Consider the following 14,763-nt stretch of genomic DNA (forward strand, 5'->3'; position numbering starts at 1 on the left):
AAATATTGAAAAATGGAATGAAAATTGACAAATGAGAGGAGATATATTAAGGCTATAATGAAACCCCATTTATCTCCAATCTGTGTAGTTTTTTTTTTGAGTAAATATTTAAGCCTTTTTTGTTAGAAAGTATGGGATGTGGTCATTAAAAAAAATAGAAACATTGAAATATTATTTTATTGTATGTTCTAAATCCCAAATTTTAGATAAATGTATCCTGAAAAATTTCTCAATAATTTCTGGGAACACTGTATGTTTCAACTGTGACAAATGTCCTGTTTTTCCCTAAAACTAAGACTGACAAGGATATAACTGTTAAGAGTGTCGTGAGAGGGGAGGAGAAGAAAGAAGAGGTGATCCCCGTAACAAACGGACAGGAACTTCTGACAAGGTTTAAACTGAGTCTGGAAAAGGGAATGGTAATTTTCAAATAAATATAATTAAAACTTTTATTTTCTTACACAATGAAAATCAACACCTGGGTTAAAATGGTGTAATTTCAAAAAGTGTTTGAATTTAAGGAAGTTGCTATATGCATACATACATAAGGTAATACGTAATAAGGAAACTCCTCAGACATACATACATGTAAAGTATCACCGAATGAAACTTAATTTGAATATAGAAAAAAAATAACACTAAAAATTAATGTCAAATTTCTGAGCAAACACTTACGTACGTCTAGAGAATTTAATTAAAAAAAGATTCAGATTAAAAAAACTTTCTTCATAAACAAGCTAATTCAGAGAACGCTTAAGGAAAATGAAGAGCGTACGCAGATCTAGAGGGAGAGGGTCCACCCAAGGTTAAGTACTCCATCATTACCGCTATATTTTCAAAATTGTCATTACCGCTATATAAATTACCGCCATTGATTTGCACAGCTAATAAATGTATATACTACACCAAATAAAACATGAATTTGGACCAGCCCAAGCCCACCCCTCCGAAAACAGAGACCCCTATTAAGAAATAGCTCTTTCGCGGTTAGGAAAATGGTTTTATACTCGTAAAGAAATTTTTGGGACGTTTTAGATTTTTAGAAATTTCAAACTTTGATTCAAACTCTCAAATTTTAAATAGTCAAAACACTTTTAACATTTAGGGTTTGTAGAATTTTACTTCAAGTATCCTAAATATCAAACTCCAAATCTTGTTTGAATTTTGTTACTATGCCAAACGCTTTTGGCCAACCACTTAATTTTAGATAATTAAAATATTGAACTGATATTAAACATTCATCGGGTTTGGGAATTTGATATTTTGAATATCTGAAGTAAAATTTTTAAAACTCAAATTGATTTGATTACTAGTATTTGAAATTTGAATCAAAATTCCAAAGAACGAGGTGTTTAATGTGTATTCGGCAGGAATGGGGGCGCACTTGAAAAGTGAAAATTATACTGATATTTTATATGATATTTTAGCATTTTAAATTTTTAATGATACTCAAGGTTACTGTGTAATAGAAATGAATAAGGATATCTCGATATCATGTTCCGATTTCCTAAAAACAGTAATGAAATATGGCCAGATGAGTTATTTTGTTAAAAAATTACATTTTCAACACTTTTTTCAAGAAATTTGTTATCTCTAGGTCGTCTCTCCACGAAATTAAAAATTGATTTCTGTGCATTTTTACTCAAAGAAACGATCAAACATTTCTAAAAATTGGAGAGAAGACCCAGAGACCATTAAAAATAAAGTTTTCCAAAAAAAAAAATTCGATTGGCTCTAAAGCACTGCTACATTATACTCTTTAAAGGCTGTAAAATTCGAAGCAGTGATGGTTCAGTGGTACAATAGGCGGTTTTTAATGCCAAAGCACCGAAATTTTTGGGTTCGATCCTCTCATGGAGCACCTAATTTTTTTTTTTTAGCTCTACTGGTCAGAGACCAGAAGAACTTCGCGATAGTAAAGCGTCCGTCGTCCCTCCGTCTTTCCCATTGTCTGTCTGTAAACAATTTTTCAAAATGCTACTTGTTATGGGTCAGAATTACCCGAAATGCCAGCAAAGATCAATAACACAATTTAAACTTAACAATAATTTATTTACAGTAATATATAATAAGTGTATGAAACGTAAAGTACAAACTTAGCAAGAATCTAAAAATACATACATCAGAGTGTCCGTTGCTGCACACAATGTCCCAGTGAAAATATATATCCCAGTTATATCTCAATAGTGCTTATACGACGAAAGTCTTCACAATTATTGTATATCTATGCATTGAATTGACAGGGTATTTATACAGTATTATAAATCTAGAATATTCTAGAAAATGTTAAAACATGATATTACTGGAACAATCTGGACATACACAAAATTTAAGAATGTTCTAGATAAAATGACCAAACATGTTGACCACTCTGGAATGTTCAAGAAACTTAATGTTACTAATTATATACATAATAAAACAATACACATCTCACAACACCTCTCCCCTTAAAAAAGTTTGAATGTCAATGAAAACATATTATTAAAATAAAAGTTTTGTACATTAATACAAAATCTAGTATGTTTACGATACTCTTGACAAAGCGTCTGCAATAACATTGTCTTTGCCTTTGATATGCTTAATTGTTATGTTGTATTCTTGTAACAACAAACTCCATCTAGTCAGTCTTTGATTCTTGTTTGACAATTTATGCAAAAATGTCAGGGGGTTGTGATCCGTATATACAAGAATTGGATGTAAAGTAACATTCAAATAAACATCAAAATGCTGTAAAGCTAACAACAAAGCAAGGCATTCCTTTTCAATGGTGGAATAGTTTTGTTGACATTTTGTAAGTTTCTTTGAAAAATAAGAAACAACTCTATCTACATTATCACTATGTTCTTGAAACAAAGCTGCCCCGATTCCAACATCACTAGCATCAACAGTAAGCTTAAATTGCTTAGAAAAATCTGGAGTTGACAGAACTGGGTTGCTCATAAGGACAGATTTGATTTTATGGAAGGATTTTTCACAGTCCTTTGTCCATTCAAATTTAACCCTCTTTTGTAAAAGATTTGTAAGTGGACTAACAACTGAGGAAAAATTTGGACAAAATTTTCTGTAAAACCCAGCCATGCCCAAAAACCTCATTAATTCTTTCTTGTTTGTAGGAATCGGGAACTTTGCAATAGCTTCCACTTTAGCCATTATGGGTGTAACATAACCTTGACCTACTTTATGACCTAAATACTCTACATAAGCATGACAAAATTCGCTCTTCTTAAGATTCACAGTTAAGTTTGCTTTAGCTAAAATGTCAAATAAAGCACGCATGATTCGGAGATGTTCGTCCCATGTGTTGCTGTATATGACGACATCATCAATGTAGGCCTCGCATCCCTCAAGGTCTTGAAGAAGGGAGTGAATCATCCTTTGGAATGTTGCCGGTGCGTTTTTCATGCCAAAAGGCATTACTTTATACTGGTAAAGTCCATCTGGTGTAGCAAAAGCAGATATTTCTTTTGCTCTTTCTGTTAACGGCACTTGCCAGTAGCCTTTCAACAGGTCAAATTTACTGACAAATTTGGCATTTCCAATGTTGTCAATACAGTCATCGATTCTAGGTATTGGGTATGAATCAGTTTTGGTAACAGAATTCACCTTTCTAAAGTCTGTACATAATCGGTACGAACCGTCTTGTTTTGGTACAAGAATACATGGTGAGCTCCAATCACTTTTACTAGGTTCAACAATGTCATTGTCCAACATGTACTGCACTTCCCTTCTTAGGTACTGCAATTTTATTGGATTCATACGGTACGGATGTTGTTTGATAGGCAGAACGTCACTCACTATGACATCATGACAAGCTGCATTAGTTTTCTTTGGAACATCCGAAAAGATTTGATGATACTCATTCATCAAGTTTTTAACTTGTTCTTTTTGATGAATGTTCAAATGTCCAAGTTTGGCATCAAAATCAGCCAAAATTTCTGAGTTTTTCAAGCGGACACTCTGATTACAATCTTTCTCATTCATTTCTACACTCGTATCACTTTCAATACAATTTTGAACAGTCTTAGCATTGGCTAAAGTGGAAACTGGTTTTACAGAATTTCGGTCACACCTTTCAAAATACTCTTTTAACATGTTAATGTGACAAACCCGTTTCTCTTTACGTCGACCTGGTGTCTTAACTACATAGTTTACATCACTAATCTTGCTTTCAATTTCATAAGGGCCATAAAATCTGGCCTGTAAAGGATGACCAGGAATAGGTAAAAATACAAGAACCTTATCACCTGGCTTAAACACCCTATTTCTAGCATCTTTGTCATACCACATTTTCATTTTCAACTGAGAACTCTTCAAATTTTCTTGTGCTAATTTACAAGCATTGTAAAGTTTTTCTTTGAAATCAGACACATAATCTAAAAGATTAAGATCACTAGTCTCAGTCAGCCACTTTTCCTTCAGCAATTTCAAAGGACCTCTAACTGTATGACCGAACACCAATTCAAAAGGACTAAACCCAAGAGACTCCTGGACTGCCTCTCGTGCAGCAAATAGTACAAGATGAACCCCTTCATCCCAGTCTTTCTCATACTGGTAACAATAGGTCTTCAGCATTGTTTTTAAGGTCTGGTGAAAACGTTCTAGCGCCCCCTGGGATTCAGGATGATAAGCAGTTGATCTATATTGCCTTATACCCAACTCATGCATGACTTGCTGGAACAACCCCGACATAAAATTTGAGCCTTGATCCGACTGAATTGCCTTGGGTGCTCCTACAAAACTGAAAAACTTGGTTAGGGCATTAACTATGCTCTTTGCCTTTATATTCCGTAGAGGTATGGCTTCAGGAAACCGAGTGGATGTACACATAATGGTAAGTAAATACTGGTTTCCAGTTCTGGTCCTAGGCAAAGGTCCTACACAATCCACCAACACTCGACTAAACGGTTCTTCAAAAGCTGGAATTGGTTGGAGAGGGGCGGATGGTATCTTCTGATTCGGTTTACCTACCATCTGACAGACATGACACGACTTACAAAACTCAGAAACATCCTTCCTTAGCTTAGGCCAATAAAAATGACTCAAAATCCTATTATAAGTCTTATTGATACCTAAATGACCAGCCATAGGTGTATCGTGAGCTAAACTCATGACATCTCGACGATAAGCAGCTGGGACCACTATCTGGTGAACAACACGCCACACTTCATCTGGGGAAGCGTCAGGTGGTCGCCATTTTCGCATAAGGATGCCATCTTTCATATAGAAGCATTCTCCAACTTTAGTAGCCTCTTCTGGTGGAAGTGCCCTCTTACTAAGTTGAATGAGATCTGGGTCTTTATGTTGTTCAGAGAGTAAACGTTCTCGGCTGAGGATGTCCTTGCCTTGGCTTTCTGGTAGATTTGACTCATCTTCATTACCACTACATTTTGATAAAGGTTCCTTCGTCATCGACTTCTTGATATGGTGTGGTTCCATGTTTGTTTGAGTGCCATCAAGGTCAGATAGAAAAGTGTCATTCAAATCAATATCAACAGAGGAATCTGTCTCGTCAAAGGCTTGATTATGGTCTGCCTCCATTTCTCGTCTTCTGGCCATCGCTCTAGTAACAGCACAGGCTGGATAAATGTCATCATCTTCATCATCGCACATGACATTGGAAGTGATTTTCTCACAAACTATAGGATCAGGTACAACCTTCCCACCAGCTAAATCGTTGCCTAACAACAAAGAAATGCCTGGAACGGGAAGAGTAGGTCGAACACCTACGATAACAGGTCCAGTAACTAAATCTGACTTCAAACTAATTCTATGCAGGGGAACATCAATGACGCCTAGCTCCACACCCTGTAATAAAACTGACCCACCAGTAGAAGTCTGCTCAGACAAAGGAAGCACGCCCTCTAACAATAACGTCTGTGCAGCACCAGTATCTCTCAAAATCTGGACAGGTTTTATTTCGCTAGAGTCACCGAGTGAAACAAATCCCTGAGACATAAAGGGCTTATAATCCTCCATAGAATCAATAGAACTGGACTGTGAACCCTGGACATCAGGAGTGTCAGAACAAATCGAAACTAAGGCTTCTCTATCACCTCTAACTGCCGCACAAGCGTGTGGTTGAGTTTTATCAAAATCATTTTTTCTCTTGAGTTTAAAGCATTCACTGATCAGATGACCCTTTTTCTTACAATAACTACAAGTAGGAAGCGACCCTATTCCAGAATATCCTTCAATACGTCCTGGACCGGACTTAGAACCACCTTGGGATGGAGACTGGGAACTTGTGAAAAACTGAGACCCTGAACCACTCTTTTTATATGTGTCTGAATTGGTAGAATTACTGCTAGTCTGAGATCTTGATACAAAATTCTTTTTATGAGACAGAGCATAAGTATCAGATATGACTGCTGCCTCTTCAAGAGTTTTCACATTCTTATCTTCTAAATGTGTTTTCAAATCTTGAGAAACACATTCCTTAAACTCTTCTACCAGGATGACTTGGCGCAAATTAGCAAAAGTTTTATCAAGTTTCTTAGATCTAAACCAGTGATCAAATAAATCTTCTTTCTCTCGTGAAAATTCAACAAATGTTTGATTATCAAACTTCCTATACTTTCTGAATTTTTGTCTATATGCTTCAGGTACTAATTCATATGCTTTTAATATTGCTGCTTTGACCTTCTCATAGTCTGAACTCTCAACTACCCCTAGTGCAGAGTATACCTCAGCCGCTTTTCCAACCAGTACACTTTGTAACATTGTTGACCAGACGTGTTGTGGCCATTTAAGATTCTCTGCGACTTTTTCGAATTGGGGAAAATATTTGTCTACAGATTTTTCTTGAAATTTCGGAACTAACCTAATGTTTTTTGCTGCGTCAAATTCAGTTTTGACAACTGACGGTTCTGGTTGGTTTTGTAATTTTAATTTCTCTAATTCAAAGTTCATTGCACGCTCTTCTCTTTCTGCTGCTAATTTGTCTAATTCAAATTTTCGTTCACGCTCTCGTTCTTCTCTTTCTCTTTCTCGCTCTTCTCTTTCTTTTTCTCGATCTTCTCTTTCTAATTTTTCTCTTTCTAATCGCATTTTCTCTAACTCTAATTGAAACTGATATTCTGCCATTTTGTAAGAGCCTAACTCTGATTTAACTGTATATTCTGGAAGATCGTATTTTTCAAAGATGTTTTCTTCTACTAGTTTGTTTGCAACCTTAATTCTAATGTCTTGCTTTCTCTGAGAGGATTTAACATCTAACCCAAAATGCAAACCTAATGCGATCAAGTCATCCTTTTTTAACGTATCAAAAACCTGAACACTTGGTGAACTAAGAAAGTCTGTGACCGAAAACACCATGTTGATTTCTGCTGGCTTATAATTTAATTTAACAAAAAATTAATGAGCAAAATTATGACAATAAACTGCAAAAGTGCAAAAATTCTTTATCCCGGACGAGCCCCCAATTCTGTTATGGGTCAGAATTACCCGAAATGCCAGCAAAGATCAATAACACAATTTAAACTTAACAATAATTTATTTACAGTAATATATAATAAGTGTATGAAACGTAAAGTACAAACTTAGCAAGAATCTAAAAATACATACATCAGAGTGTCCGTTGCTGCACACAATGTCCCAGTGAAAATATATATCCCAGTTATATCTCAATAGTGCTTATACGACGAAAGTCTTCACAATTATTGTATATCTATGCATTGAATTGACAGGGTATTTATACAGTATTATAAATCTAGAATATTCTAGAAAATGTTAAAACATGATATTACTGGAACAATCTGGACATACACAAAATTTAAGAATGTTCTAGATAAAATGACCAAACATGTTGACCACTCTGGAATGTTCAAGAAACTTAATGTTACTAATTATATACATAATAAAACAATACACATCTCACAACATACTCTTCCTACAGTTTTGGTCGGATTTCATTATAACTTTGCACACAAGTAGACTATACTAAAATACATTATTCCGTGCATCGGTTTTTGATTTCGATGAACGGTGTTGCCGTGGTTACTAAAAATAATAATATAACTTTGCACACAAGTAGACTATACTAAGATACATATTTCTGTGCATCGGTTTTTGATTTCAATGAACCGGGTTGCCGTGGTTACTAAAAATAGAAATTTCTGTGAAAAACATTCAAAATGCTACTCCTCCTACAGTTTTGATCTGATTTCAACATAACTTGGCACAAAAGTAGACTGTACTAAGATGCATAATTCTGTGCACCAGTGTTTGATTTCGATGAACGGTGTTGGCATGGTTACTAAAAATAGAGATTTCTGTGAACTACTTTCAAAATGCTACTTCTCTAGTTTTGGTCTGATTTCAATATAACTTGGTACACAAGTAGACTGTACTAAGATACATAATTCTATTTATCGATTTTTTTATTTCAATGAATGGTGTTGCCGTGGTAACTAAAAATAGAAAGTTCTGTAAAATAATTTTAAAATGCTGTTACAAATACAGTTTTTATTTGTTTATAATGTAAATGTGGCATGCAGATAGACTTGTTTTTAAAATTTATTTTGATGACTGATGTCACCATGGTAACTAAAATTGAAAATTCTTCAAAATTTTAGTAATAGCTACTCCTACAGTTGTAGTCTTATTGCAATATTGCCAGAAATAGTGAATTAATCAAGGATCATTTTTCTATTTATTGCTGTTTAAAGTTTCAAGTCCCAACTACTACTTTTCCTTTGTTATAAGTATAAACCAGTAGAGCTACAGTCTCGACAGAGACTTCTAGTTTATTTAACTATAACAATGCAGACATTTGTCAGTTGTTCTCTTTTAATATTTACTAAAATTTGATCTTCATTTTTTTTGGTTGTTATGTTTTTCATGATAAAAGCCAAAAAAGTACGTTGATGCGGTTAACTGTGTACATTACATGTAAAAATGGTGCCCCCATTGAAGTATGGGTGTTGTGTCTGTAAAAAGCAACTGAAGACTAAAAAGAAGCACCCACTCAGCAAAGCCATTGCAAAAATTTTCCACGCTAAAGGTATTGCTACATGTTCTTCTGACACAATATGCGACACATGCAGAATTTCGTTGAAAAGAGATTTAACTGTGCAGAATAGTCCAAAAGTGACGTCCAATATTGAATTGCAAATAGTGTCAGCAGGAAAGTGCAACAAAAGTTGTTTAACATGTAGAAACACAGGAATAACACTGAAATTTCTTCCCAAAGAGGCCAGAATGGACCTCTTTATTCGGTTTGGTATTCTCATCCCCGCTGATGTACCTTGTTGTCCGCTTCATTTGACTGGCAATATCTCTATTTAGGAAAAAGAGTACATCTCTGTCTTCTACCGAAATATTGCAGTTGTTTGAAGGGTTAAGAAATGTTGCATCTGTGTCTGAGAACCGTCGATTGTGTTTTGATACTCACATATTGACTGATGTTGACTACCAATCACTTCTAGGGATTTCTAAATGTCAGTTCAATGACCTTCACAAACATATCACAGGAATGCGTAATTCAAAAGAAAGATCAGTACGAAATGCTTTGGGTATTTTCCTCTTCAGAATGAAGCACGGTCTTTCAAATTATTGATCTCTACGCTGTTTGGATTTAGCAGTCGCCGAAAAATTGCTCATATCATTAAACAAAATAGAGTGGCTCTTGTAAAAGATTTTGTTCCATCTAACCTAGGATTCCATCATCTTTCGCGTGAGTCTATCATAGAAACACATACAACAGACATTTCAAAGCAGTTGTTCTCAGATCCTATATCCGACACCGTCATTTTGGTAATGGATGGAACATACGTATTTATTCAAAAAAGTTCTGCATACAAATTTCAACGCCTTTCCTACTCTATGCACAAGAAGAGACCACTTGTTAAACCGTTTATCACCTCAACAACAGGCTATACTGTTGATGTAATGGGTCCTTATTTGTACAATGGCGAAAATAATGATGCTTCCATAGTTAATCACATCATGAAAAAAAAAACAGGAACAACATAATGAACTTTCTCAAAGAAAATGACGTATTAATTGTTGATTGCGGATTTAGAGATGCCGTTGAGTTTCTTGACGAGCTCGGTCTTCAAACAAAAATACCCGCTTTCCTACAAAAGTCCTCTAAGCAACACAACACATCCAACATGTCACGTCTCGTGACAAAAGTCCGCTGGGTAGTTGAGGCAGCAAATGGAAGAATTAAAAAATGGAAGTTTCTAGACAATGTCATCCCTAATACCAGATACCTATAAACATAAAGATTTTGTGAAAATCGTGTGTGCAATAATAAATAACTAAATACAGGCCGCCTCTAAAAAGCAACGATCAAAATGATGACGAATTAGCTCGCAAAATGAGATTAACAGCCCTAGAAAAAAGCAAAAACTCAGTTCAAGAACGCATCAGAAAAAATCCAAACTTAAAATTCAGAGAAAAGTCACAAAAGTGGACTAATTAATATAGAAGCAAAACATGCATTATCAGAATTTCCCAAGTTAAGTGAAGATGAATTGCGTATTTTGACTTTTGGGGTGGACCAAATTAAACAAGCCCGAAAATATTCAGATGAACACTTGGGGGAAGGTGACTATAAAATTGATCTTTCTTGAGAGGAATCCGACTTACTACATTCCCGTATACAATCATGACATACATCAAGAAAATTATAAAATATCTGGATTGAATTTTCCAAGGAAAATGTGGCAGGGTGGTATTGTGAGTGCAAGGGTGGTTCAAGAACAGTTGGATGTTGCGCACATGTATGTTCGGTAGTGTGGTACCTTACATTCGCAAGACACAATGGCTACCAGGCTGCTCCTGATATATTCACCTCTTCAATGTGCGATGCAGCTGATATTGTTGCAGAAACAGATTCTGGAGATGAATCCGTTTAATGTTGACATTCAATGTAATTTGTCAGATACTTAGTTGTAATTAAAATTATTTTATATGTATTCTGTTCTGATAATATTTTTTCTCTCTCGCTTTCTTTCTCTCTCTCTCTCTGAACGTTCTTATTTCCAACTGCTGAAATCTAAAATACGTTGATTTACTCTCTATATAATCTTATATAAAGTTTACAAATTCAATGTCTTTAACTGGTAATATTAGAAGAGTAATAATTCTTTACAAAGTACTTTATTATAAAGTAACATTCCTTGATGTGCAGAACTTTTGTTAAGGACATATGCAAGGTACCTTACCTACTGATAATTTAAAAGAGATATTCTGAATTTAAACTTATAATACCATTACATGTTCTTAACCAAAAAATCATCATGCGTTACCAGGGTTTTTGAAAAGATATCAAATTTTGATTTTTTTTTTCATTATTCAATAAAAAATGTACAAAAATTACAAAACATAAATTCCTTTTTTTCATCAAAGATTGTTGTAGAAGAGGTGTACAAATCCATATTTAGACATTAAAAGTATTGCACACGGGTCCTTCATTTAGTGGATTTCTTCAACTCCAGAGAAGAACCCAATAAAGTCCCAACTACGTTGCGTATGACTTTAAGGTCTGTCCTGTTGTGGTCAGCCGACCAAATCGTCTGCTTGACTGAACATCTAATTTAAGGTCAGACAACATGTTCCTCAAATTTGTGTTTTGTATCTCTTGGTATTACATGAAAAATTATCCATATTTGTCATTCTCTGCTGATTTCTACATTGTTTTCAAAATGTTTTTAAATATAAGTGCACAAAAAATTGTGATATAGGCCATACAGAAGATTACCCATAAGGGTTATATAAGAAATATGACCCTGTGGTATCTTGTCCAAGTGCCTGGTAAGCTACCCCAATATTTTGTGAGGCAACTTGTTTAAGTGCCTATACTTCAATGACAAATTCTTTGGAAAAATTATATATTTTTGAGGAACGTGTCATCTGACCTTAAACCATGAATTATTCGTACAATCGATTCCTTTCAAAAACAAATCTAAAACGTTTGAAAGTTGAAATTTAGATGTTAAGTTACCGTTTGGAATTAATTTAAAAATAGCAAAAGAAGTAAAATGGTACTTAACTTAAGTTTGTTAAGCGTAAACTTTCTGTAAAAGTGATATATATTTAAATCTCTAAAGTTAAAGATACCAAACTTGTATTTGGAAATCTGAATTTTGAATTTTGTAATCGGATAAAAACTATTGGGGCAGCAGCCTTCTGAAAGAATTTTACAAAATTTCTATTTTAGAAACCATGGCAAAACCGTTTGAGGTAGTTCGATCCTCAGGGTTTGAAAACCAGGCATTGAATAATTGAAAATTCTTTCAAAAATGTCTCTGAATTCTCAAGTATTGCTTTTACCCGCGATAGTTCTTCAAATTTCATTTTTAAAGTTAATCATATTATATAGGGAAAATTAGTAAATTTCGACTAAATTTTCAGCAAAATGAGAATAAACACTCCTACTATGCATTTTCCATTTAATTTTGATCAATAAACACCATTTAGAAATTAAACTCAGATATCCAGCCTTTTGAAAAAAATTCACAATTTTTATACATACGAGTATAAGGCACTTTAGTTTCTTTTAGTTACTTCGACCATTTTACAATGCATAGTGTCTAAAGATTTTCCTATCATTGCAAAACATTATAAGTCACTTCTCATTTCAGTTTATATTAATATGCATTGGTATTTATGGTTCGAATAGAAAAAAAAACTCGTTTTCTTGAAATTTGTCATTTCAAAATGCTTTTATGGGGTAAATATTTCGAATTTTTATAAGACCTTTCTGAGAACTTCAAAGAACCTTGATGCACATCGAGAGGCATATAATAAAAATTGTTGCATGAAAAGATTTAATTTTCAAGCTTCATTTTGAGACTTTTTGAATTAAATTTTAAATTATAGAGTAATCCTCGCTGGCTGAGGATCGCAGTACCATAAATCACTTCTTATTTCATGCTAATAAACATTGGTATCTAAGGTTAAAATAAAAGAAATCCAATTTAATTACGTTAAATGTATAATTTTAAACTACTTTTATGATGTACTAATAACAACGTTTTATAAAATTGTTTCTAAAAAACATCAAAAATATCAAACTGAGATGAATAAAATAATAATTGTTGCATGAAGAGATTCAATTTCAAGCTTCATTTTGAGAGTTTTTGAATTAAACTATAAATTAAAAAACTATCCTTCCCGACTGAGGTCAACAATAACAACAAAAATGAACTAATTTAAAATTATGTATCTCAGTATAATCTTCCTGTGATCAAATTTATATTGAAATCAGATAAAAATGTTAGGAGGAGACGCATTTTTGAAGTATTTTACAACCACGGCAACACCATTATTCCAAAGGAGAAAAAAATACAAACTTATTTATTTGAGTTTGAAATAAAGTATCCAGATCATGCACTGACCTTTTTGAGGGTTTGCAGAGTAATTAAATGTAAATAAAAACCAACGAAAACTACCGGCTTTGGAACAAGCCCCCCCCCCCCCCCCCCCCGGGAAAAAATAGGACAAAATTTTTAGCTTTCCACTGCCAAGTGGTGGCGTCTCCATATGCGTAAAAAATTTCGAGAGGGATGTTAAACAACATACAATCAATCAATCTTCTGGTCTCTGACCAGTAGAGCTAAAATAGACGTTGATTTTTTAAAAACAAAAGCCTGGCTCTATAGATCATAGTCAATGTAAAAAGCCTATGACACACAAGTGATTACCGATATCACACCAAATTATATTACCAATCATTAATAAAATTCCTCTAATCTTATTTTATAAATGCTATATTCGTCAGGACACACTCGCAGTACTATCAAACGGAACTTTTCTTATCGGAACACATGACGCCTTCCCAGGGCCACTAAGAACTGCCATGTCCCCAACTAGCATGCTGGGGACAAACTATAGATGTAAATATTTACCGTGTAACAAAATATGAAAAGAGGAAAGGATGTGAAGATCCCTCTATTATTTTTATTTGCGCTAGGGGTGGGGGTAGGGGCGTGAGTGTTACTCTGGACGATTTGACGTCACGGTACCTATGTGCGTCACAGTGTTTGACGTTCTCCTCGGACAGCCCGGTAAGTAAATTACTTTAAAGGTTGATTTTATTGATGATAAAATAAAAAGAAAATAAACAATTTGTATGTTATGAAGTATTAATGGGTACTATACTGAAATGGATTTTAAAATTCGTGTAATGTTACTGTATTGCTAATGAATTATTGAATTTTTGTGTAAGAAGAGAAAGACGTGGGTCTTACAGAATTATAACATTCAGATATCATTTGTATGCTGTTCTCTTTTATCGATGATTACAGTAATGACAATGAAAATTACAAACCATTTTTTCTTCCCCTTTGTAGAACATTTATTCTCAGTACTCTGCATACTGCGGACAACCAAATCCACAGTTTTCTTACGGGTGTCAGGTTAGTAGAATTTAAAAAAAAGATACTTTTTTTCCATACATATCATATTTATTTACTAATGAAGTCCATTATTCCAAATCCTTATTTTCCTTTTACAGAGTCAGGGCTGTGCTGGGTCATGTAACTCCCTGATTTTGATTATTCATGGTAAGTAATCTATATCCTGTAGAAAAATTGCAGAAATTCAAATTGTGATATATTTACATAAACTAAATACTTTTTCCTTTAAATATTTCTCTCTCAACTCAAGGGTTAAATGGTTCAGATCTGGCGAGAGGAATTCTAGAAATATTAGCAGACAATGTACATTCCTAGCAAGACTAAACACCCTACCACTTTTGACCATTTTAATTAAAGACTTTTAGACAAGAGTAGTATAAGCAGCCTAGATAGGGGA

The 14,763-nt window shown here is 34.2% G+C and overlaps 1 long non-coding RNA gene across 1 annotated transcript; it reads left to right on the forward strand.

Annotated features, from left to right (window-relative positions):
• The first annotated feature begins 13,932 nt into the window (after window positions 1-13,932).
• LOC134275625 (uncharacterized) lies at window positions 13,933-14,516 on the forward strand. Its single transcript, XR_009993862.1, has 3 exons — window positions 13,933-14,015; window positions 14,301-14,366; window positions 14,465-14,516. It is a non-coding gene; the product is annotated as an uncharacterized LOC134275625 (long non-coding RNA).
• Window positions 14,517-14,763: the final 247 nt, after the last annotated feature.

The sequence above is a fragment of the Saccostrea cucullata genome, unplaced genomic scaffold (genome assembly GCF_032062105.1).
Source record: "Saccostrea cucullata isolate Sc308-1 unplaced genomic scaffold, CSIRO_AGI_Scuc_v1 ctg7223, whole genome shotgun sequence".
Lineage (NCBI taxonomy): Eukaryota > Metazoa > Mollusca > Bivalvia > Ostreida > Ostreidae > Saccostrea > Saccostrea cuccullata.